The sequence below is a fragment of the Macrotis lagotis genome, chromosome 4 (assembly GCF_037893015.1).
Source record: "Macrotis lagotis isolate mMagLag1 chromosome 4, bilby.v1.9.chrom.fasta, whole genome shotgun sequence".
NCBI classification, from domain to species: Eukaryota; Metazoa; Chordata; class Mammalia; order Peramelemorphia; family Peramelidae; genus Macrotis; species Macrotis lagotis.
Window position 1 is genome coordinate 12,730,818 of NC_133661.1, and position 18,004 is coordinate 12,748,821.

The following is an 18,004-nucleotide window of genomic DNA, read 5'->3' on the forward strand; positions in this document are numbered from 1 at the left end:
CTCTTGAACCCCCTCATTTTACAAATGAAAAAACTGAGGCTCCACATTTCTCAGCTAGTCAATGTTCTCAAGTAAGACTTGAACCCAGGACTTTCTGAGTCCATGTTCAACTCTCTTGACCACTGGACCACGTTGCTACCAATCTGTCAACAATCAGCAAACCCCTACTCTATACGCAGGCGAGGTGCTCCATGATGGGGGTACTACTACAGAGAATGGAACAATTCCACCTCCTACAGGACTTCTAAAAGAGGAGATGATAAATTCATAAAAATATATGTAGCATAAGTTCAGCCAACAAATGCCATCATAATAGCTCATATACAGTGACTAGATAAAGTCTTGGTCTTTGAGATAGCTGCTATATGTTTTTATGGCTGAGAAAGCAGAGGCAAACAGAATTGAAGTGATGTGCCCAGAGTCCCACAGCTAGTAAGTAGGTGAGGTTGAATTTGAACCCAACTCTTCAGACTCTAAACACCATCCAGTGTCTTCATATGAAAGCCATCATACAGAAAGTGATACCTGAAGAAAAGGAGTATCAGACCCTCCAAGGAAGGAGGGCTTACAGACCCTCTAGAAGGGTCTACTCTACCTATCTCTTCACCTCATCAGTATTCTCTACTGGAGGTGACCAGTTGTGACCCCGAAGGTTGAGGAGATCCCCTTCCCCCAAACCTAAGGGAAACCCTGCTGGTCTAGGGGGATTCAGAACAAAGGAACCGTGGCCTGATTCCCATTGTTTGTAATGAGAAGCCTGTTGTTTGGGGGGGATCATGATTATTTGGCCTGTCCACCATGTTGAAATTCCCTGCAGTCAACACCCTCACCTAGCTGGGAGAAGGCTGCTTAGGAGGGAGCCCTGGGGGTCCTTGTCCTTGCAGAGCTGAGCCAATCCCCGGGGGCCTCTGGATTTCATCTCTGACATGGGTTCATTTCAGGACAGTTTCACAATATTCTAAAAATGACTACTATGTGCCAGACACTGGGTGGAGAATTGGAATGCTAGGCCACAGATAAATGAGGCCAAAGTAACGTCTTCAAGGAGGGAGGGGAGAATGCTTACTAGAAAGGCAAAAAATAAACAACCAACCAACTCTTAAATGAGATGCTACTTCATTTAAATAAAATTTTGTGAGTTAGCCTGGAAATATATTCAGCATTTAGGGAAGGACGACACAGTAGGAAAAATCATTCAAACAGGAGTCCAAGGACTTCAGTTCAAATCCTGGCTCGGATAACTAAAGACCTTTTGTAAGTTATTTAACCTATGTTGGCCTCAGTTCCCTCACATGGAAGATGGCCTCTCATGTCCCTTTGGGGCACATACTTGAAATGCGTTTTTAGGAAGACCATTGAGAAATTGGAGTATATTATAAAAATCCAAAGTCCAACATGTGGATTAAGAAAGAAATGAGAATGAATGGCGATTGTATGGCCAGGCATTTGTTGAGATTTCAACAGACTGTGAGCTCGGTTTGGGCTGTTCACAGTGTGACATTGCAGCCCCAAAGCAAATAGCATCTTTGCCTGCATGGAGACTCCACCAGCGGTTCTTAACCTGGGGCCCAGAGACTCCAGGTCATCTGTGAACTTGAATAGGGGAAAGTCCCCACATTTTTAGTTTTCCTAACCTCTATCTAAAATGCCACATTTCCTTCCATTACAAATGTAGGAACCAAACCATGACAGCACTAGCTTCTCACCAATATAAACAAATCCCTGAATTGGGGATTGCATTTCAGCTGATGCTGATGTCTACAGATAGGGACTTATCACAATTATGATAGTAATTGAACCTCCCGCTAGATTGCTTATGATTGCAGTTGACTATGTCCTTCTGGTTTCTTTTTACTTTTTGCATTTTTTTAATTTTTTTAAAATTTTTTTATATTTTTTGCATTTTAATATATTTTTCAGAGAAGGGGTCTGGCAGCTTGACCAGCCTGCCAAAAGGTTTCATGCCATCTGCGTCACCCTGGGGGAAGGGATTCCTCCATTACCATGAGCTGTCCTGACCAGAATCTGCCTGGGCGTTGTGTTCATTTTTGGAAGGAATTAGACCTGTTATTATTCACCCCCAGAAGAGAGACAAGGATCACAATGGCAAGGTCATCCAAGCATTTTTGGGGGGCTCCTAAAAGAGAAGATTGGGGTAGGGTCATATGATAGTGGACTCCATCACTCCAATAATTATCCAATAATTAGACTTAATCATTATGTCCTCCAAAGCAGAGCCAGGAGCATCGTGGCCTCATGGGTGACCCTGACCTGGTTGTAGCCAGCTCTGGACCCACCTACATTTGGTACTGTTTGACTGGCTCTCCTCCTGACCTGTGTCCAAGCTCCAATCCCAGACCACAGATCTGAGATGATTTAGAGATGGAAGGGGCCTTAGAGAGTCCATCTTAGTCCAGTGGCCTCATAGTACTGAAGAGCAAGGAGAGACTCAACAATTGACAGAACCAATATTTAACCTCTAAATAAAGCCCCTTTTCCTCTGTTTTAGCAAAGGAAAGAACCAAGCTTATGGAAAGCTTTTTTTTTTCCTTTCCATCTTCAGCCTACCTCTTTCTCCTACCTCTGAGTCCATTTTTTAGGCCTCCATCTCCCCAGTGCCTTGGTTTGGGCTAATTTTGGCTTCTGGCCCCTTCTTCAACATGGCCCTTCTTGTCATAGCTTCTTGGTAGAAGATTCCAGTCCCCTCCCATCTTGCCTCCCTACCAGGGTGCCTGCAGGCTTTTGTCTCAGGACTCACTATGGTTTCCATTCTTCCCAGACCCAGATGTTTTTGATGCCTGAGAAATGATTCTTATATTCCAGCCTTGGAACTCTTCAGGGAGCAGGGATTTTGGGACAAGCTCCAAATTACCTCAGCCCCTTTTAAAGACTAAAGCTTAGACACAAATCCCATTCCTTTGCTGACTTCCCTGAAGAGAATTATTTGTAGGCCTTATGCTTTATTCAGGAAAGTCTGTCATTATAACACAGTGTTCCATGGTAAGCATCTAAAAATTCACACACTGTCCCCCCTTCCCCTCCAGTAAAACTGTTAAATCCATCTTTGAAATGGCTTAAGTGGCCTCAAGGCCTGTGATATAAAAATGGACTTAGACATTTTATTACCGGTCAGATAAATTAGAGTAGTTGTTTTTGCATGGCGATGATAGCCGAAGCATTTTTCTGACTGTTAGAATTCAAATCTGTTTTTCTGTAGTGCCATGTTTTCTTCACTCAGTGTTTTGGAACCCAGTGCCTCATCTCCGTCCGACCATTGCTGACTTCCAAAGCTGTGTTCTCCACGTGGGTTACTCCCTCCACCAATCCAGATGGCACCCCTTCTAGAGTGGAAGAGATGGTTTTTTTTTAAAAGAGGTTTTTTACCCAGCCCTCAGGTTGACCTCCCTCCCCTCTTTTCTAGCTACCTCCAAACTTAGCTAGCCTGGGCCAGGGAGAAGAGGAGCTTCTTCTGGAATTGGGTCTGCTCCTGAAATATCTCTGTGATAGAGTTCTTGGGAAGGTAGGGTCATCTCTCCTTGGATACTGCTTCTGGCCCTTCTCTTCTTCCATCCCCCCCGCCCCACACACATTCATGAGATTTTACTTCATCTTGCCTGGAACAGACCTCCATGCCATTTCCTGGCCATCTCACCCATCCACCCATCCACCCATCCATCCATCCATCCATCCACCTAGCCATCCACTTACCCATTATCCATCCACCTACCCAGCAGTCTATCCATCTTTCATCCATTCATTTTTCTCTAAAATCAAGTTTGTAGAGAATCCAAGAAAGATTTTTTTCCCAGAAGGTCAAATTCTTCTAAAATGAGAAATAAATTGCACAAATACTTGTTAGGAGGGATGTTTCTCGACTGTAGTTCATAAATTGGTGGCATGATCCAGCTGCTCTCCAACCTTAACAGAATTGTATTTATTTTTGAATATGCATGTGCATACACAGATAGGTAGATGTGTGTGTGCGTGTGTGTGCACTTTTATGGCATGTGTCTCCTCCTCAGCAGAATGTAAGCTCCCTTGAGAGCAGGGACTGTTATAATTTTTTCTTAGTATCCTTAGTATCCACCATACAGAAAGTGCTTAGAAATTCTCGTTAACTGGTTGATCTCAGAGTGAAGGCTTAGAGTCTGGAATAAGGGAGGTGATAGAGACCCCCTGAGTCTGTGTCCTGGGTCTGGGAAGACCCCTTTTAGAAGGGAATTAACCGATTGTGTCTCCATTAGTGAGTAGGATGCTAAGCATGACGGGTACAGAGAAAGGCAACAGCTTGGGCCTACCCTCAAGGAACTTTCATTCTTGTAGTGGTGGAGATCTCATGTAAACAGCTATTTACAAGCAAGATTTGTAGTTTGTAAAGGAGAGATGATCTCAGTGGGAAGAGGCGAAGAGTTTGGAGAAGAAGGATCTCCTTCTGAGGTGGGTTTTGAGCAACTGGGAGAGCTGGGGGGAATTCCGGTCAGGTGACAGCCTGGGGGGCAAGGCTCCCCTCTGTCCCTTCCTAGCTAACCTCCGAATCTCAGACAACCTCCGAAGGCTTATCCCTGAGGACCAGGTGTCTGGAACCGTCCGTAGCTAGGGAGTGCAGTGGTTCAGATCCAGTCCAAGACACTGCTCAGGTGTGTGACTCTGGGCAGATTACTCTGTCTCCTTCAGTTATCTCACCTGTAAGTGTGTGTGTGGGGGGTGTATGGATGTATCAGCCCCTCCGGCATTTACCATAGTGTCTGGCAAAGAGTAGGAAGTATATAAACATTAGTTAATATTATTCTCTATCATGCTATAATGACTTCCATTTTGGGTTCACATTTTTCTTTGTTTTTAAAGAAAACAGTCTCTGAAACATTGGGTTTTTAAAGTGGATAGAAAAGGCAGTGAATAGAGAGACAGAAGGACATAAAGCATCGGGAGTGATCTCAGAGGTGGGGGGGGGACCCATGTGACCTCTGCCCCTGAGACTGCGCTGAGCGGTCATGTTGCCTCCCGGTCACTCTTGAGACCAACTCTCTGAGTCCCAGGAGAGGCAGGGCTGGGAGGCGGCCTCCCCTCCAATGAAATCATAGGTCTGGACCCAAAGAGGAAAAGAAAGGAATGTTTTTGAGTGGAAATTGGCCATCTTGGTCAGGGGTCTAAAGGATGAACTCAGACAAGTGTCTGTAAGTTGTTGGCAGTCTCTTTTATAGATGTTAATAAAAAACCTGGGAGACCTTAACCCTCATAATAACAAACTCCAGATCATATGGAGATGAGACAGGAGAGGGTCAGATTAAATACTTCAACCAGTCATTGCCGTTGAATATCACAGCTCCAATTCTACATTCTTTATTTATATGAATACTTTTTTGTTAAGGGACCACTGACATTTCCCCTTATATTCCCTTTTCCTTCTCCGAGACATCCCTATACATCCAGACATATGTGTGTATGTGTAGGGATATATAAAATATATATGTCTAGGCATTTTTAAGGCAATGGACACATTGCTCAAGGTCACATAACTAGTATCAAGTGTCTGAGGTTGGATTTGAACTCAGCTCCTCCTGTCTCCAGGACCTGTGCTCCATCCACTGCACCACATCATATTTTTAAAAATTTAAGAAAAAGATGGAAAACATGGGCTCTAAGTGGATCACTATATTATTTTAACAATCTGAAAATCCATAAGATTGAGAACCAAATGGAGTGGGCTAAGGACAGCTTTGTGGCGTTCTTTGTGGGGGTTGTGCTTGCTCTACTTCTAATTCCGCAATATTCGTTCTCTTGTTTGGCGGTGGATGGTCTTTCATGGAGGTGGTTGTAACCAGTGGATGAATTGCTGACTGCTTACTTCGTTCTCTTCTCGGTTCACAGAACTCTTTCCTGGCTTCTCCATATTCATGACATTCTTCCTTTTCTTTTTGTTGTTGTTGTCCTTGAGACATTTCAGTTGTGTCCAACCCTTCATGACCCCATATGGGTTTGTTTGGTTTTTTTGGCAAAAACTTTGGACTTGTTTGCCATTTCCTTCTCCTACTCATTTGACAGTTGAGGAAAGTGACCAGTGAGTGTCTAAGACTGAATTTGAATTCAGGTCCTCCTGACTCCAGGGCTGGTACTTTTATCTACTGTGCTACCTAGCTGCCCCAGGAATTTTCCATTACATCTATATACCCATCTTATTTTTTTTTCAATTATTTGCTCCCACAAAAAGTGCTGCTGTAAATATTTTGAGGTATAGGGAACCTTTTTTTCCCCCTTTAATCAGTGACCTACTTGAAATATTTGCTCAATGGTGACATCTCTAAGGTCAAATGGACATTTTAGCCATTTTATTTACACAGTTGTGAAGGTCTCTCATATCAAATGGAGGAGTTTGTTTTTTTTCCCAAAGACTATCGGGAGCCAAGGAGACTGAAGAATGGCCGCATGGCCCATTTTCTAGACCAAGTGATTGGAACTCAGTGAGGAAATGCCACAACTTGTCAGGGGAAGAATCTGGACTCATCTCAATCCCCAGTCCAATATTCTCTCCTCTACCCCCTTAGCTGGGACTCCAGGTCCTTCCATCTATTGGGCTATTTTTGGCTTCTGAAAAATGTGTTTTCAAATTCATTTTGAGGTAACATCATCCAGTGTTTAAATTCTGGCAGGGAAGCTTGGGCCCCATTTATCACTTCCTCAATTATCATCCATTTATCATCTCAAGGGAAGACAGTGTAATAGAAACATGATATATATACATATATATATTTTAGTTCTTATCTGTGAAATGTAGATTAATATTAATATTCCTACTTCTTAGGGATTGTATAGATATTTATTAGAAAATTAAACAAAGTAAGAGAAAAACTAGTATCTTATCATCTTATGATTTTCTATGGTGTTTACTATGGAGTAAGTGCTAGGTAAAATATTTTTCATTCATTTTTGTCAGTCCAATATTTATATATAGTATACATACATATAAGCTATATATGTATAGGATATTATATGGATAGATTGTTTGCTTTTTTAAAGAATTCAAGTCATAGAAAATAATGTTTTCTCTCTTTAGCCTCATAATGAGTCTTTTCTAGAAAGGTTAATTGGTAGGTGAAAAAGGACTTTTAGGGGCCAGCCCTGGAGAGAGTTCTTTAAAGCGAGGAGACTAAATCCAAAAATTCCTAGGTGCAATATATTAGACTACAGGAAGAGCCATAAATCCCTTTTTAAAAAAAAAAATCCTGAGTAAATATGAGAGCTTCTGTAAACCACAGTCCCAATTGCCTTTGGCTTTAGAGGTAAGGTGACTTGTCTATGGTCATGATATGGAGCCAGAAGACCTCAGAGGCATTATGAACCTCAGTTTCATCATCTGTCAAATCGAGACAACAGGTTAACTTTTGCAAGATAGCATACCTGTTATATTGCATAGGGAAGGGACTGTCTCCCTCTCCTCTATTGAACTACCCCACATGCTGCTCTCTTTTGCTGGTTACTCTTGAATGTCGATTATTCTGTAGATTGTTGTGCAAAACAGCCTTTTGTGACTGAATAAAAATATTAGAAGATAAAACTCATTTTGAGTCCATTCACTAAGAGCATCCATCCCAGGAATGTCTACAGCAGGTAGAGGTCAGTGGGTCTGATCTAATTAACCTTCTCCTGTCCCTTCACACTTTGTGCTAGTCTCTCTATTTCAGTAACTTTTTGTCACGTGATTCTAAGTATGATATGGCAACAATTGTTAAAAATGTTATTCTAAATTTTTACAGGTCAGGGTTATGTTTGGGCGACTGTAGACAACAGGTTTGTGTTGACCTACAACTAGGTGACACAGTGGATGGATTGTCAAGCCTAAGATGAGGAAAGACCTGAAGTGAAATCCAGCCCCAAACACACCCTAGCTTAGCAAGTCAATGTTTGCCTCAGTTTTCTTGTCTGTAAAATGAGGATAATGACAACACTTATTCCAGGTTGTTGTGAAGATCAAATGAGATGTTTTTAAAGCACTTAGCACAGTGCCCAGGGGTAGCTGGGGCAGCTGTCTTGTTCACACATGTTTTAATTTCTTCTCCTGGTTCTCTATATTTTGCAAGTCTTTCTCTGAATCTTAGAGATATGTGTATTCAGTATGATAGTGGTTTTTGCACTTTTTTGGTTCTTAAACTTCTATGGATCCATGTCATGTGGATGTGGGCAACAAACCTTACTGTGTTGATGGTTGAGTTCTGGAAGAGTTAATTTGGGATTTGCATTTTATAGAATGGGAATTTGTGGACAACTTTCTGGTATTGAATTCTGGTGGATCCATGTGGAGTTTTCACAGTTTCAATGCTTACCCTTCACTTATTTTTTTCCTTTTAATTTTTTTTTTAGTTTTTTTTTTGCAAGGCAATGGGGTTAAGTGGCTTACCCAAGGCCACACAGCTAGATAATTCAGTGTTTGAGGTCAGATTTGAATTCAGGTCCTCCTGACTCCAGGGCCTGTGCTTTATCCACTGTGCCACATAGCCGCCCCCCCCTTCACTTATCAGTTACGGAACAATGGTTATTTAACCTTTTTGGAACTTTGTGGGGGTACCTTATTCTGAAGTACTAGTACCAACTTCTTGTCTGTAAACAGATTTGTGAGACTCATCCATCAGGAGGGTGTTGTTCCTGTAGGGGCTTTTGATTCCAGGCTTGGAATTTGCTCTTTCAGTTCTATGAGACAAAGTCTTGTACAATTTTAACCTTTCTTTATTGTTTATTCTGAGAACACTGGTCATCTCGTTATCATTATTGTTACTATTATCCTATTCTGAGAACTTGGATTAGTTCTATTTTTAGACCCTCAGGGCTAGAGTTAGAATAGGAGCCAGTGATTGGATTTATGTTTACTACTATATATAGTAGAGATCTTGGGTTTTGTGTTTGGCTGTGTCCGAGAGAGCTGAATCAGTGACCAAAAAGAAGCTTTAGAAGGATGAGGTGGAACAGAATGGAAGGATCCTTCCCTGTCTCTGTCTCCGACTCTGGCCTTGCCTCAGGGTTAGGGTTGCTGTTTTTTTCCCTAGGAGGTGATGAAAGCAGATCCCTGTGTGGTATTTGAGCCTGCCCCCAAAGCTGGCACACAACAGAAATATTCAAGCCAGTGTCTTGAAGCAAGCATCTCATATTTCTAAGGTCCAACTTCCCTGCCAAAGGAAAAACAGGATTTACCAAGAGAAGCTAGGTGGCTACTAAGTCTAGAATGACTCTCCCCTTTGCTCCTGTCTCTTCATAACTAGGAATTTATCTGTGTGCATTTTTATCCTTTCCTCCCCCCCGCAAGCTAACACTGAAATTGCCACTCCTGAGGTCAGTGATTTCTCCCACCCACCCCCAATCTAATTGTCTTTTTACAGATTCTACACAAAATGGACATTTCCATGTACTAAGTTAAACAACACAAGGATTGTACGTGAAATGAAGATTTTTGTTATGTGTTATAGTTTTCAAAGCTGTCCTGCTTATCTGGGCTTCTGTCTCTGATCTTCTACCAATCCTTAGATTTCCTCTAGGGGCAGCTAGGGGGAACAGTGGATAGAGTACCAGGAGGATCTGAGTTCAAATCCAGCCTCAGACATGTGACTCTTACTAGCTGTATGACTTTGGGCAAGTCACTTAATAGGGCCTTCTCCAGTGTTCTGATCATATTTAGCCTGGGGACCCAGAGGGCTCCAGAGGAGAAAAGTGAGGCTGGGGACTTAGCACAGCACCCCTCACTCAAATCTAATTCACTTGCTTTTCATGGCATCACCTCCCTGATGTGTGGTTTTCTTTGAGAACAGAGGACAAACAAATAACAAATGTTTTTTTTTTTTTTTTAAATTTAAGGCACTGGGGTTAAATGGCTTGCCCAAGGTCACACAGCTAGGCAATTATTAAGTTGATTTTAACTCAGGCCCTCCTGACTCCAGGACCGGTGTCCTATCCACTGCACCACCTAGCTGCCCCAACAAATGTCTTTTAAAAAAATTACCGTCCTATTTGTATCTCCCTTTGTTTATTAGAAGTAAAGAAAAAGAAAAGCAAAGTCCTTGTAAGGAATACAGCAAGGACTTGGACATAATAAATCATAAATATTTAATGAATCTTGCCTTGAATGAAGGAATGAGTGAATGATCAGTTGAAGAAATATTGGCCTCTCCTATGTTTTAGACTCTTCAAGAACTACTTTCTGCTCATGATGCTAGGGTTTTTTTAAAATTAAATTTTATGATGACTTGTGAGTTTTTTTAACATCACCAAAATTTTCCCAAATACCCTTCCCATTTCCCTCCTAGCTAGTCACACCACAAAAAAAAGAAAGAAAAGAAAAAGAAAGGAGAATAGAAAGAATAGAAATCAATGAAACTGATAAATACGTCATCAGAAAACATGGGCAATGTACAACAATCATGGACTTTCTACCTTGAGGTGGGGGATGGAATAGACTTTCTTAACAGTAATCTCTTTAGGTTATATCTGTGGAATCTCTGGGTCAAAGGGTATCACTCTTGAATCACTTTATTTGCATAATAAACTATGGTAAAGTGCATTTATTACTTAAACCTCAGGAAGGCATGAATTCAGATTTGAACCCAGTTGTTTACAGGTTATGTAACTGTGCACATCTATAAAATGGTGATAATACTATCTAACTTTTAGAATTATTATGACTGTCAAATAACATAATTTAAGTAAAATGCTTTATTAAAAAATTCCAAATTATTGCCCCCAGTTTCACGATTCTAACAACCATGCAGGAGTGTACCTGTCTTCCCATGATCCCTCCAATATCAACTATTTTCATCTTTTATTATTTTTGCCAATTTTCAGGGTGTAAGGTGAAACCTCAGGGTTGTTTTGCTTTGCATTTCTCTTGTTATTAGTGATTTTGAACATTTTTGATATGGCTGTTAATAGTTTGTGATTCTTTTGAAAACAGTATCTTAATATCTTTTGACCATTGCGGAGCGGGGGATGGACACCAGGAAAAGAAGAAGAAAAGTATTTATTCATTGCTAAATGCTTTACAAAGCTTTACAAAGTTTCATTCTCGTAAACTACTATTAGAGAAATTTGATAGAAAAAAGATTTCCCCTTCTTTATCTTGTGTGTGCATTAATTTTGTTTATGCAGAAGTTTTTCAGTTTCATGCAAAGTTATCATCTATTTATCTTTTGAGAGTGCATTGCTCCCTTATCCACCTCTCATAGACATGAAAGATTTATAATTTTTTTTTCCTTTTCTATTAGTTCTGATTCTCTCTTCTTATTCTCTCCCCTTTTCCTCTGTCCCTCTGTCTCTGTCTGTATCTCCTCTGTCCCCTCCTCCTCAGCATTTAAAAACATACCAGGCCCCAATATAGGTGTAAACTTAGATGATGTTCAAAGGTTGCTGTGGCTAAAAGCCCTTCTCACCTTGCAGTCAGCCTGGTGTAAGAAATCTGGGGTCCATCTGGGTATTTGGAGGTCAGCAGCCCCCAAGTGCTTACCTTGGACCAAAGGTGCCATGGAGAGGGAGTCCCTGCCTTCAAAGAGCTTGTGTTCTTCTTGGGGGTGGGGTGTCAAGAGGAGCTCCTCCAAATATAGGCTCAGATAAATCCAAAGTGATTTCCAGGAGAGGTGAGTGTTGACCCCCGGGGCCCTCTGTTGAAAGGGGATGTCTGAGCCAGGCAACTATGGGGGTCCAGGATTCCATGCAGGGCCTGTGCAGAGATGCATTCTTCCCAAGCATAATGCTCTACAATGATATTAGAGGAAGTAATTGGGGGAGGGTTCCCTCTAGCATGTACATGATCAGGTCCAGTGTTATCCATGCAACGTTTCACATCTCTGTCATCCATGTCCATGGGTCCATGTAGGTCTGTTCCCTTCTCTCTGTCCCACCAAGAGCTGCCTCCTTCTGTTGGGGGTAATCATTAAGTCACCCCATCTGCAGTTCCTGAGGCTGATGTTGACCTTTGTTATTTGATGTTATATGTGCTCAGGTATTGCATAGAAATGTCGCAAGGGAACTGCTCTTTGCCAAAGACGTTATGTCAGCCAACACGTGGCGGGCTATTTTTAACAGTGTAATTCCTGTGGTCATTTAACCAAACCAGAAGTGAGGGGAGGCTCATGAAGCCAGGGCCCAAGAAGCTCTTCTTGGTGAAGCCAGGAGTCACACGGAACCGGGGTGCAGAGCGGCTAATGAACCCTAGCCACGAGGGTCCATGGGTACATCTCTTCATTCCCTCTACTAGCGGGCCTTACTCTGGTGGGCATAGTGAGATACCCATCGATGGTGGACAGTGTGGTAAGGATGCTTGAACCTCGGGAAAATGGTGTTGTTCAGAGAAGGTCCTGCTTTGTCAAGTCTCTTCATCCCGGCAATAAGTAATTTAAATTGGACCTCTTGAGTCCTGTTGGTTTTAATAGAATTATGGCCGGAGTGTGACCCGAAAAAGATTTCTTGAGAATCTAGCAGTCCCAATTTTACAGATCAAGAGACAGGGTGGTGTAATGGAGAGTCCTGGATTCAGTTCTAGTCTTGGGTTTAGAGTCACAAAATCTTGGTCGAAAGGGACTTTAGAGGTTAGGCAGTTTAACCTAAAAATAGACAAATAATCCCCCCTGCGGCACCCTTGACTAGGGTTTCCTCCTCAGCTAGGGCAGATTTGGATTTGGGTACCTCTGGCTCTTTGGGCCTCTTCATTGGTAAAATGGCAGGTTAGAGTCATTTCTAGCTCTAACCCTCCATCTGGTTCTACCTCTGAAGCCAGGTCCATTCAACTTTGGATGGTGTTGTTTAGTCGTTTTTCTTGTGGCCAATTCCCTGTGACCCCATTGGCAAAGATCCTGCAGTGATTTGGCCATTTCCTTCTCCAGCACATTTGAGGAAACTGAGGCAAACAAGGTAATGTGACTTGCCCAGGATCACACAACCTCTAGGTGTCTGAGGCCGGATTGGAAGTCAGGAAGATGAATCTTCGTGATTCCAGGCCTGGTAATTTATACATCGTCTAGCTGCCCCAACGTGGTTACATTTAGCAAAAACTGTTGTTGATATGTAATAGCTGTGTGACCTTGGACAAGTCTCTTCCCTCCTGGTCCTCAGTTTCCTTGTCTGTAAAATGAGAGCATTGTCCTGGATGTCCCCTCAGGTGCCTTTTGAACTCTCATTGTTCCCAGTAGTTCTCTATAGCAGAGTTACTGGCCTGGACTTGGCCAGATTTGTAAAAAATGATTACCAACCTGTTGTTTTCCTTCTCATCAATGAGGAAGTGGAGGCCAGGAGGCCAGGAAGTGGAAGCCACTGATGGCCTCTTGGGGATGGGTGCTCAGGGCTTAGTCAGGGTCCCGGGGGCTCTTGTCACTTATTTCCTCTCTTTACCTGTCCCCATGACTGTTTCCCCCCCTCCCATCCTGAATAAGAACCAGGACTCAAAGGCAGCCAGGAGGAGAGGGGCCAAAGGTAAGAGGGCAGAGACCAGTGGCCGGCCAGATAAGTGCTGACAAACTGTGCTCTTGGCTTGGCTTGCCTAACTTTCCCTCATCTGGGGGGCTTTCCAGTTTGCCTTCTTTTCAGAAATAAAATGTAGGAGAAATGTCCTGGTGGGGAAGTTGGGTTTTTTTCACTATTAAGATTAATCAAAGGACAGTGAGTGATTTTCCTTGGCTGTGTTTCTCAGTTGCCTCCTTGTTCTCACTTAGGAATTCTTGGATTCTGATAAAGCCAGATTTTATTTTCCTCTTCTTCTCAGTCCCTTGTGCCTCCCCTCCCCCAAATCAGTCCCAGGACTCCAGAAGGCTCAGGTGCCCATGCTAAGGATACTGGTCACTGCTCACGGCAGTTACCGTTATGGTGGCGGCCCACCTGAGGGCTCTTTGCTCCTAGATTGCCCATTGTCTTGTCATTTGTTGGTCTTATCTCCTTACCAGACTGTAAGGTCCTCTCTGGGAGGGCCATAAACCCTCTCCTATCTCCCCCCAGCCCCCTAGCATAGGGTTCAGTAATTATTCCCTTCCTGATCAAATTAAAACACACATTCTCTCTGTCTCTCTGTCTCTCTGTCTCTCTGTCTCTCTGTCTCTCTGTCTCTCTGTCTCTCTCTCTCTCTCTCTCTCTCTCTCTCTCTCTCTCTCTCTCTCTCTCTCTCTCTCTCTCTGCCTGTCTCCTCCTCTTGGATTGGGCCATGTAGCAACCTTTGTTGATTTGGAATGAGTTGTCCTGGCTTAAAAATCCAGACTACCTTGGATCGCAGACATATCCCCACATCTCTGGTCCTCGTTTCCTTGTCTTTAAGATGAAGGAGATGGATGAGGTCAGAGGAACAGAACCTCACTGTCTTCCACACAGTGGTCCTGCAGATAGTTGGCCCCCATCTCGTCTCCCTTGGGTCCCTCCTTCTCCTGACTCTCTAGTCCCGATTCTTTCCCTCTGTATCTTACCTTCTTCTCTAGGACAAAATCTCATCATGTACCACTCGCTCATTAGCTTTGAGAACAGCATAATAAAGATAAGTACAACCCATATTTTTTTTTGCAGGCCTCCGTTCTCTCACAAGAAAAGAAAAATAATCAGCTGCTTTAGTGTAGGGTCCGATGAGGTCACATGCTAATGAGTTTCCTGGTCATTCATGGACACTATTGAAATTCTTTTGAATCAGAAAGGACATTTCATTTAAGGTCAGAGTGGTGTGTTATGGAAAGGGAGCTGGATTTGGAGTCAGGACCTGAATTCGAATCCCTGTGCTAACGTTACTGTCTGTACCTTGGGGGCCAACTTGCCCAACCCCCTTGTTCAGTAGGTAATAATAAGAACAGTAATAATAAAAATAATAACCAACTTTATAAAGCACTGGTGTGATGGTAAGGGTTTAACAATTAACTCATTTGACCTCGTCACAACCCCATTTTACAGATGAGGAAACTGAGGAAGACAGAGGTTAAATGACTTGCTCAGATTCATATAGCCGGTGTTTGAGGCTGCTCGGTGTGCAGTGGGTAGAGCATGGGGCCTGGAGTCAAGAAGACTCCTGAGTTCAAATCCAGTCTCAGACACTTACTAGCCATGTGACCCTGGGTCAAGTCACTTCACCCTGTTTGCCTCAATTTCCTCATCTATAAAATGAGTTCGAGAAGGAAATGGCAAATCTCTCCAGCCAGCATCTTTGCCAAGAGAACCCCAAATGGGGTCATGAAAAGTTGGGTATGGTAGAAAGAACTGAACGATAACAACAAAGATAAAGATAAAGCTGTCTGAGCCCAGAGTCCCTAATGGGGATTTCCAGTTAGAACAGACCTGAGACTACAGTCAGTCTCCCTAATTTTACAGGGGAGTAAACTGAGGCTGGGGCAAATGAAGGACCTTACCTGATGTGATCACAGTAAGTCATGAGCCTTCTCCCTCCATTGAGTGTCATTATTCAGACAGATGTTTAGGGAATGGGCTGCACAGAGAAGTGCTTTGAAAAAACCCAAAACGCAAAACATCCTTCATCCCTGCTTCACCTCTAAAGCCCCCCTCCTCTAGGAATCCCAATCGCCGACCTTTCTGGCACCTCTAAGGGCAGCAACTGGCCCCAGTGCCAGTCTAGTCATTTGCCCGTAGAAGACTGGTCTTGCCAGCTTGGCTACAGGAGCTGATCTTTGGACCCACTGCAGCTCTGCGAAGCCTGCCTGCCCTCCCTGTTATTTGCTATCACCTTCCTCTATGTCTGCCTCCAGTGGACTTGTTCATTTTCCTGAGGGCATCATGGACAACAGACTGGAGTTAGTGAGACCTGGGTTTGAATCTTGCCTCAGATAAGTTCCATCTAGGTAACAAATGGCCTCTGAGGTGCTGTGGTCCAGCCTCTTTGGGGGCCAGGCAGTCTCTGTCTTTTAACTCCCCCTGCCTTTAGCTCCCAACAATTGGTTGGAGGTGGGAAGGCAAAGGATCATATTACTGTTCTGCCAACAGCTCCAGTGGCTATTCCACAGCAGGAGCCCCCCTCCCTGGGGATCCCTTGAGATCTGCCAGGGATTCTGCACCCCCCCCCCCCAATCCATGAGGCTTGGTCATATGGACTCCTTGGTCCTCTGCAGGAAGAATCCGAACATAACTTGGGTAAACAGTTTTCATGTCCTTTATAAAGAGAAGTCAATCAGCGCTTGGCTGGGGGCACTTTTCATTTCAAGGGTGAGTATAATTTTGGCTTTCTCTGCACGAAATCCATATGGAAGATAGTAAAAAAAAAAAAATCGTCCGGCTATAACATCTGGTCTGGTTCTGTTGAGTAATTCTCCTAATAGAACAAAAGAAAGAGAGGAAACTCCCAGATATTAAAGGAAATCCTTACCCTCCAGAACCTGGGGAAGGCTGCCTGTGGAACTCCTTGAAATCAAATAGCAAGCACTTAGTAAGCACCTGCTGTCTGCAGAGCTTTTTGGTGGGTCCCTGGGATGGGACAAGGTGGAGACCCTGTCGTTGTCCCTGCTCTTGGAGTACCCTTAGACTCCCAATCCAGCTCCCTTTCCATCCTACCTTCCCACCCACTTACCTATTGGGTGGGTCTCCGGACTCTTCCTTGTCTTTGGAACCAGCTTCTCAGTCTTTACCATCAAATACCCAGAATACATGTTAGCTAGAAATGATCTCCTAGCAAGGACTTGGCAGGTGATAGGAACAGGCCCCATACTCATGTGTCCTTCCTACCTCTTGGTGAATATTGGCAGATGGAGGAGGGTGTCCAGATGGAGAAACATGGCAGCCTTGTCTTTGGGGGAAGGGAATAAGTATTTGTTGTTTAGCCATTTTCAGTCATGTCTTATCCTTGCTGACCCCTTTTGGGGTTTCTTGGCAAAAAAGTGATTTGCCATCTAATTCTCCATCATCTTTTTACATCTGAAGAAACTGAGGCAAACTTGCCTCAGGGTCACACATCTAACAAGTGTCTAAGGTCAAATTTGAACTCGGATCTTCCTGACTCCAAGCCCAGTGCTATATCCACTGCATCCCTGAGTTTCTGTTGGAAGTAGTAGTAAAGGCAGAGTTAGAAAAGGATTCTGGGAAGTCTTTTTATTGGTTAATATGTTGAGATCAACATGATTCTGATCTTGGAACTGGGAAACTGGTGGAGTCAGAAGCCCAGACTCTTCACCAACTGGCTTTAAGACCTTAGTTGTGGTTTTTGTGCAAGGTTAAGTGACTTGCCCAAGGCCACACAGCTAGGTAATTATTAAGTGTCTGAGGTCAGATTTGAACTCGGATCCTCCTGATTCCAGGGCCGGTGCTCTATCCACTGCGCCACCTAGCTGCACTGACTACTTATTCTTGATCCTTCTAATATTCACGAAAGCAGACACAGGTTCAATAACATAATCCAACAGCAGCATTTTTATGATGCTTCACAGTTTGTAAAAGCTTTGCGGTACCTCAGCCTCGCAATCACTTTTTCAGGTAGATAATTCAGATACTGGTATCTCCATTTTACAGAAGGGGAAATTGAGACTCATCTGGGATAACTCAACTCTGAAGTATCTGCAGAGGGAACTGGGCCTTTATTTTCTGGGTGCATCCCACAGAAATTTGATTTAGCATTGTGTTAGGCCAAGGAGGATGAGAGTGGTTTTGTTTGAAAATGGTTGGATAGAAAAATATTGTTCTAACCCTTGCTTGCCCCCTGGCTTCTGGGGCAAGTGTACTCAGACGGATAAAATCAGGACTTTCCCAGCTATGGGCCTCCTTCCTTGAATGGCAGCAGCAGGCGGCTAACTCTTGGTCCACTTGGAGGGAGTCTTGCTTCTGACTTTCTTCAAATACCACAGCTCTCATCGCTTGCCCCATGTGTCCAGTTCAGTGTCCACCTGTGCGTTTCCTCTCCTCTTCAAGACCCCTCTGAAGGCAAAACTGAGAGGTTGCTTGTGGTCAATCTGTGCCTCTTCTCCCCTGGCTTGAGCCACCGCACCTGTGAGTTGCCTCTGCCTTCCACACTCCCCTCTCCAGATGCTTGCCTTTCTCAGGGCAGGTGGCCTGGCTGGGTGAGGGATCTTCC

At 43.5% G+C, this 18,004-nt stretch overlaps 1 protein-coding gene and 1 long non-coding RNA gene across 13 annotated transcripts in view; one reads left to right on the plus strand and one right to left on the minus strand.

Annotated features, from left to right (window-relative positions):
• The window catches only part of SGMS1 (sphingomyelin synthase 1), a 232,173-nt gene that overhangs the window by 174,825 nt on the left and 39,344 nt on the right, over positions 1-18,004 (plus strand). Inside the window, exon 1 of one of the 11 annotated variants that reach the window (XM_074232264.1) lies at positions 11,015-12,282. The exons of 9 other annotated variants lie outside the window; for them this stretch is intronic. The gene's annotated coding sequence lies outside the window, so the exon portion shown is untranslated. Of the gene's footprint in view, positions 1-11,014; positions 12,283-18,004 lie in introns of those variants that run through there. One more of the 11 variants, XM_074232267.1, reaches the window with a different exon arrangement.
• On the minus strand, positions 1,925-12,059 carry LOC141520613 (uncharacterized). Of its 2 annotated transcripts, none has more exons than XR_012477679.1 (3): positions 11,480-12,059; positions 3,728-3,823; positions 1,925-3,341 (listed from the first exon to the last, which is right to left on the minus strand). It is a non-coding gene; the product is annotated as an uncharacterized LOC141520613 (long non-coding RNA). The 2 variants fall into 2 exon arrangements; XR_012477680.1 differs by having other exon boundaries at positions 3,709-3,823.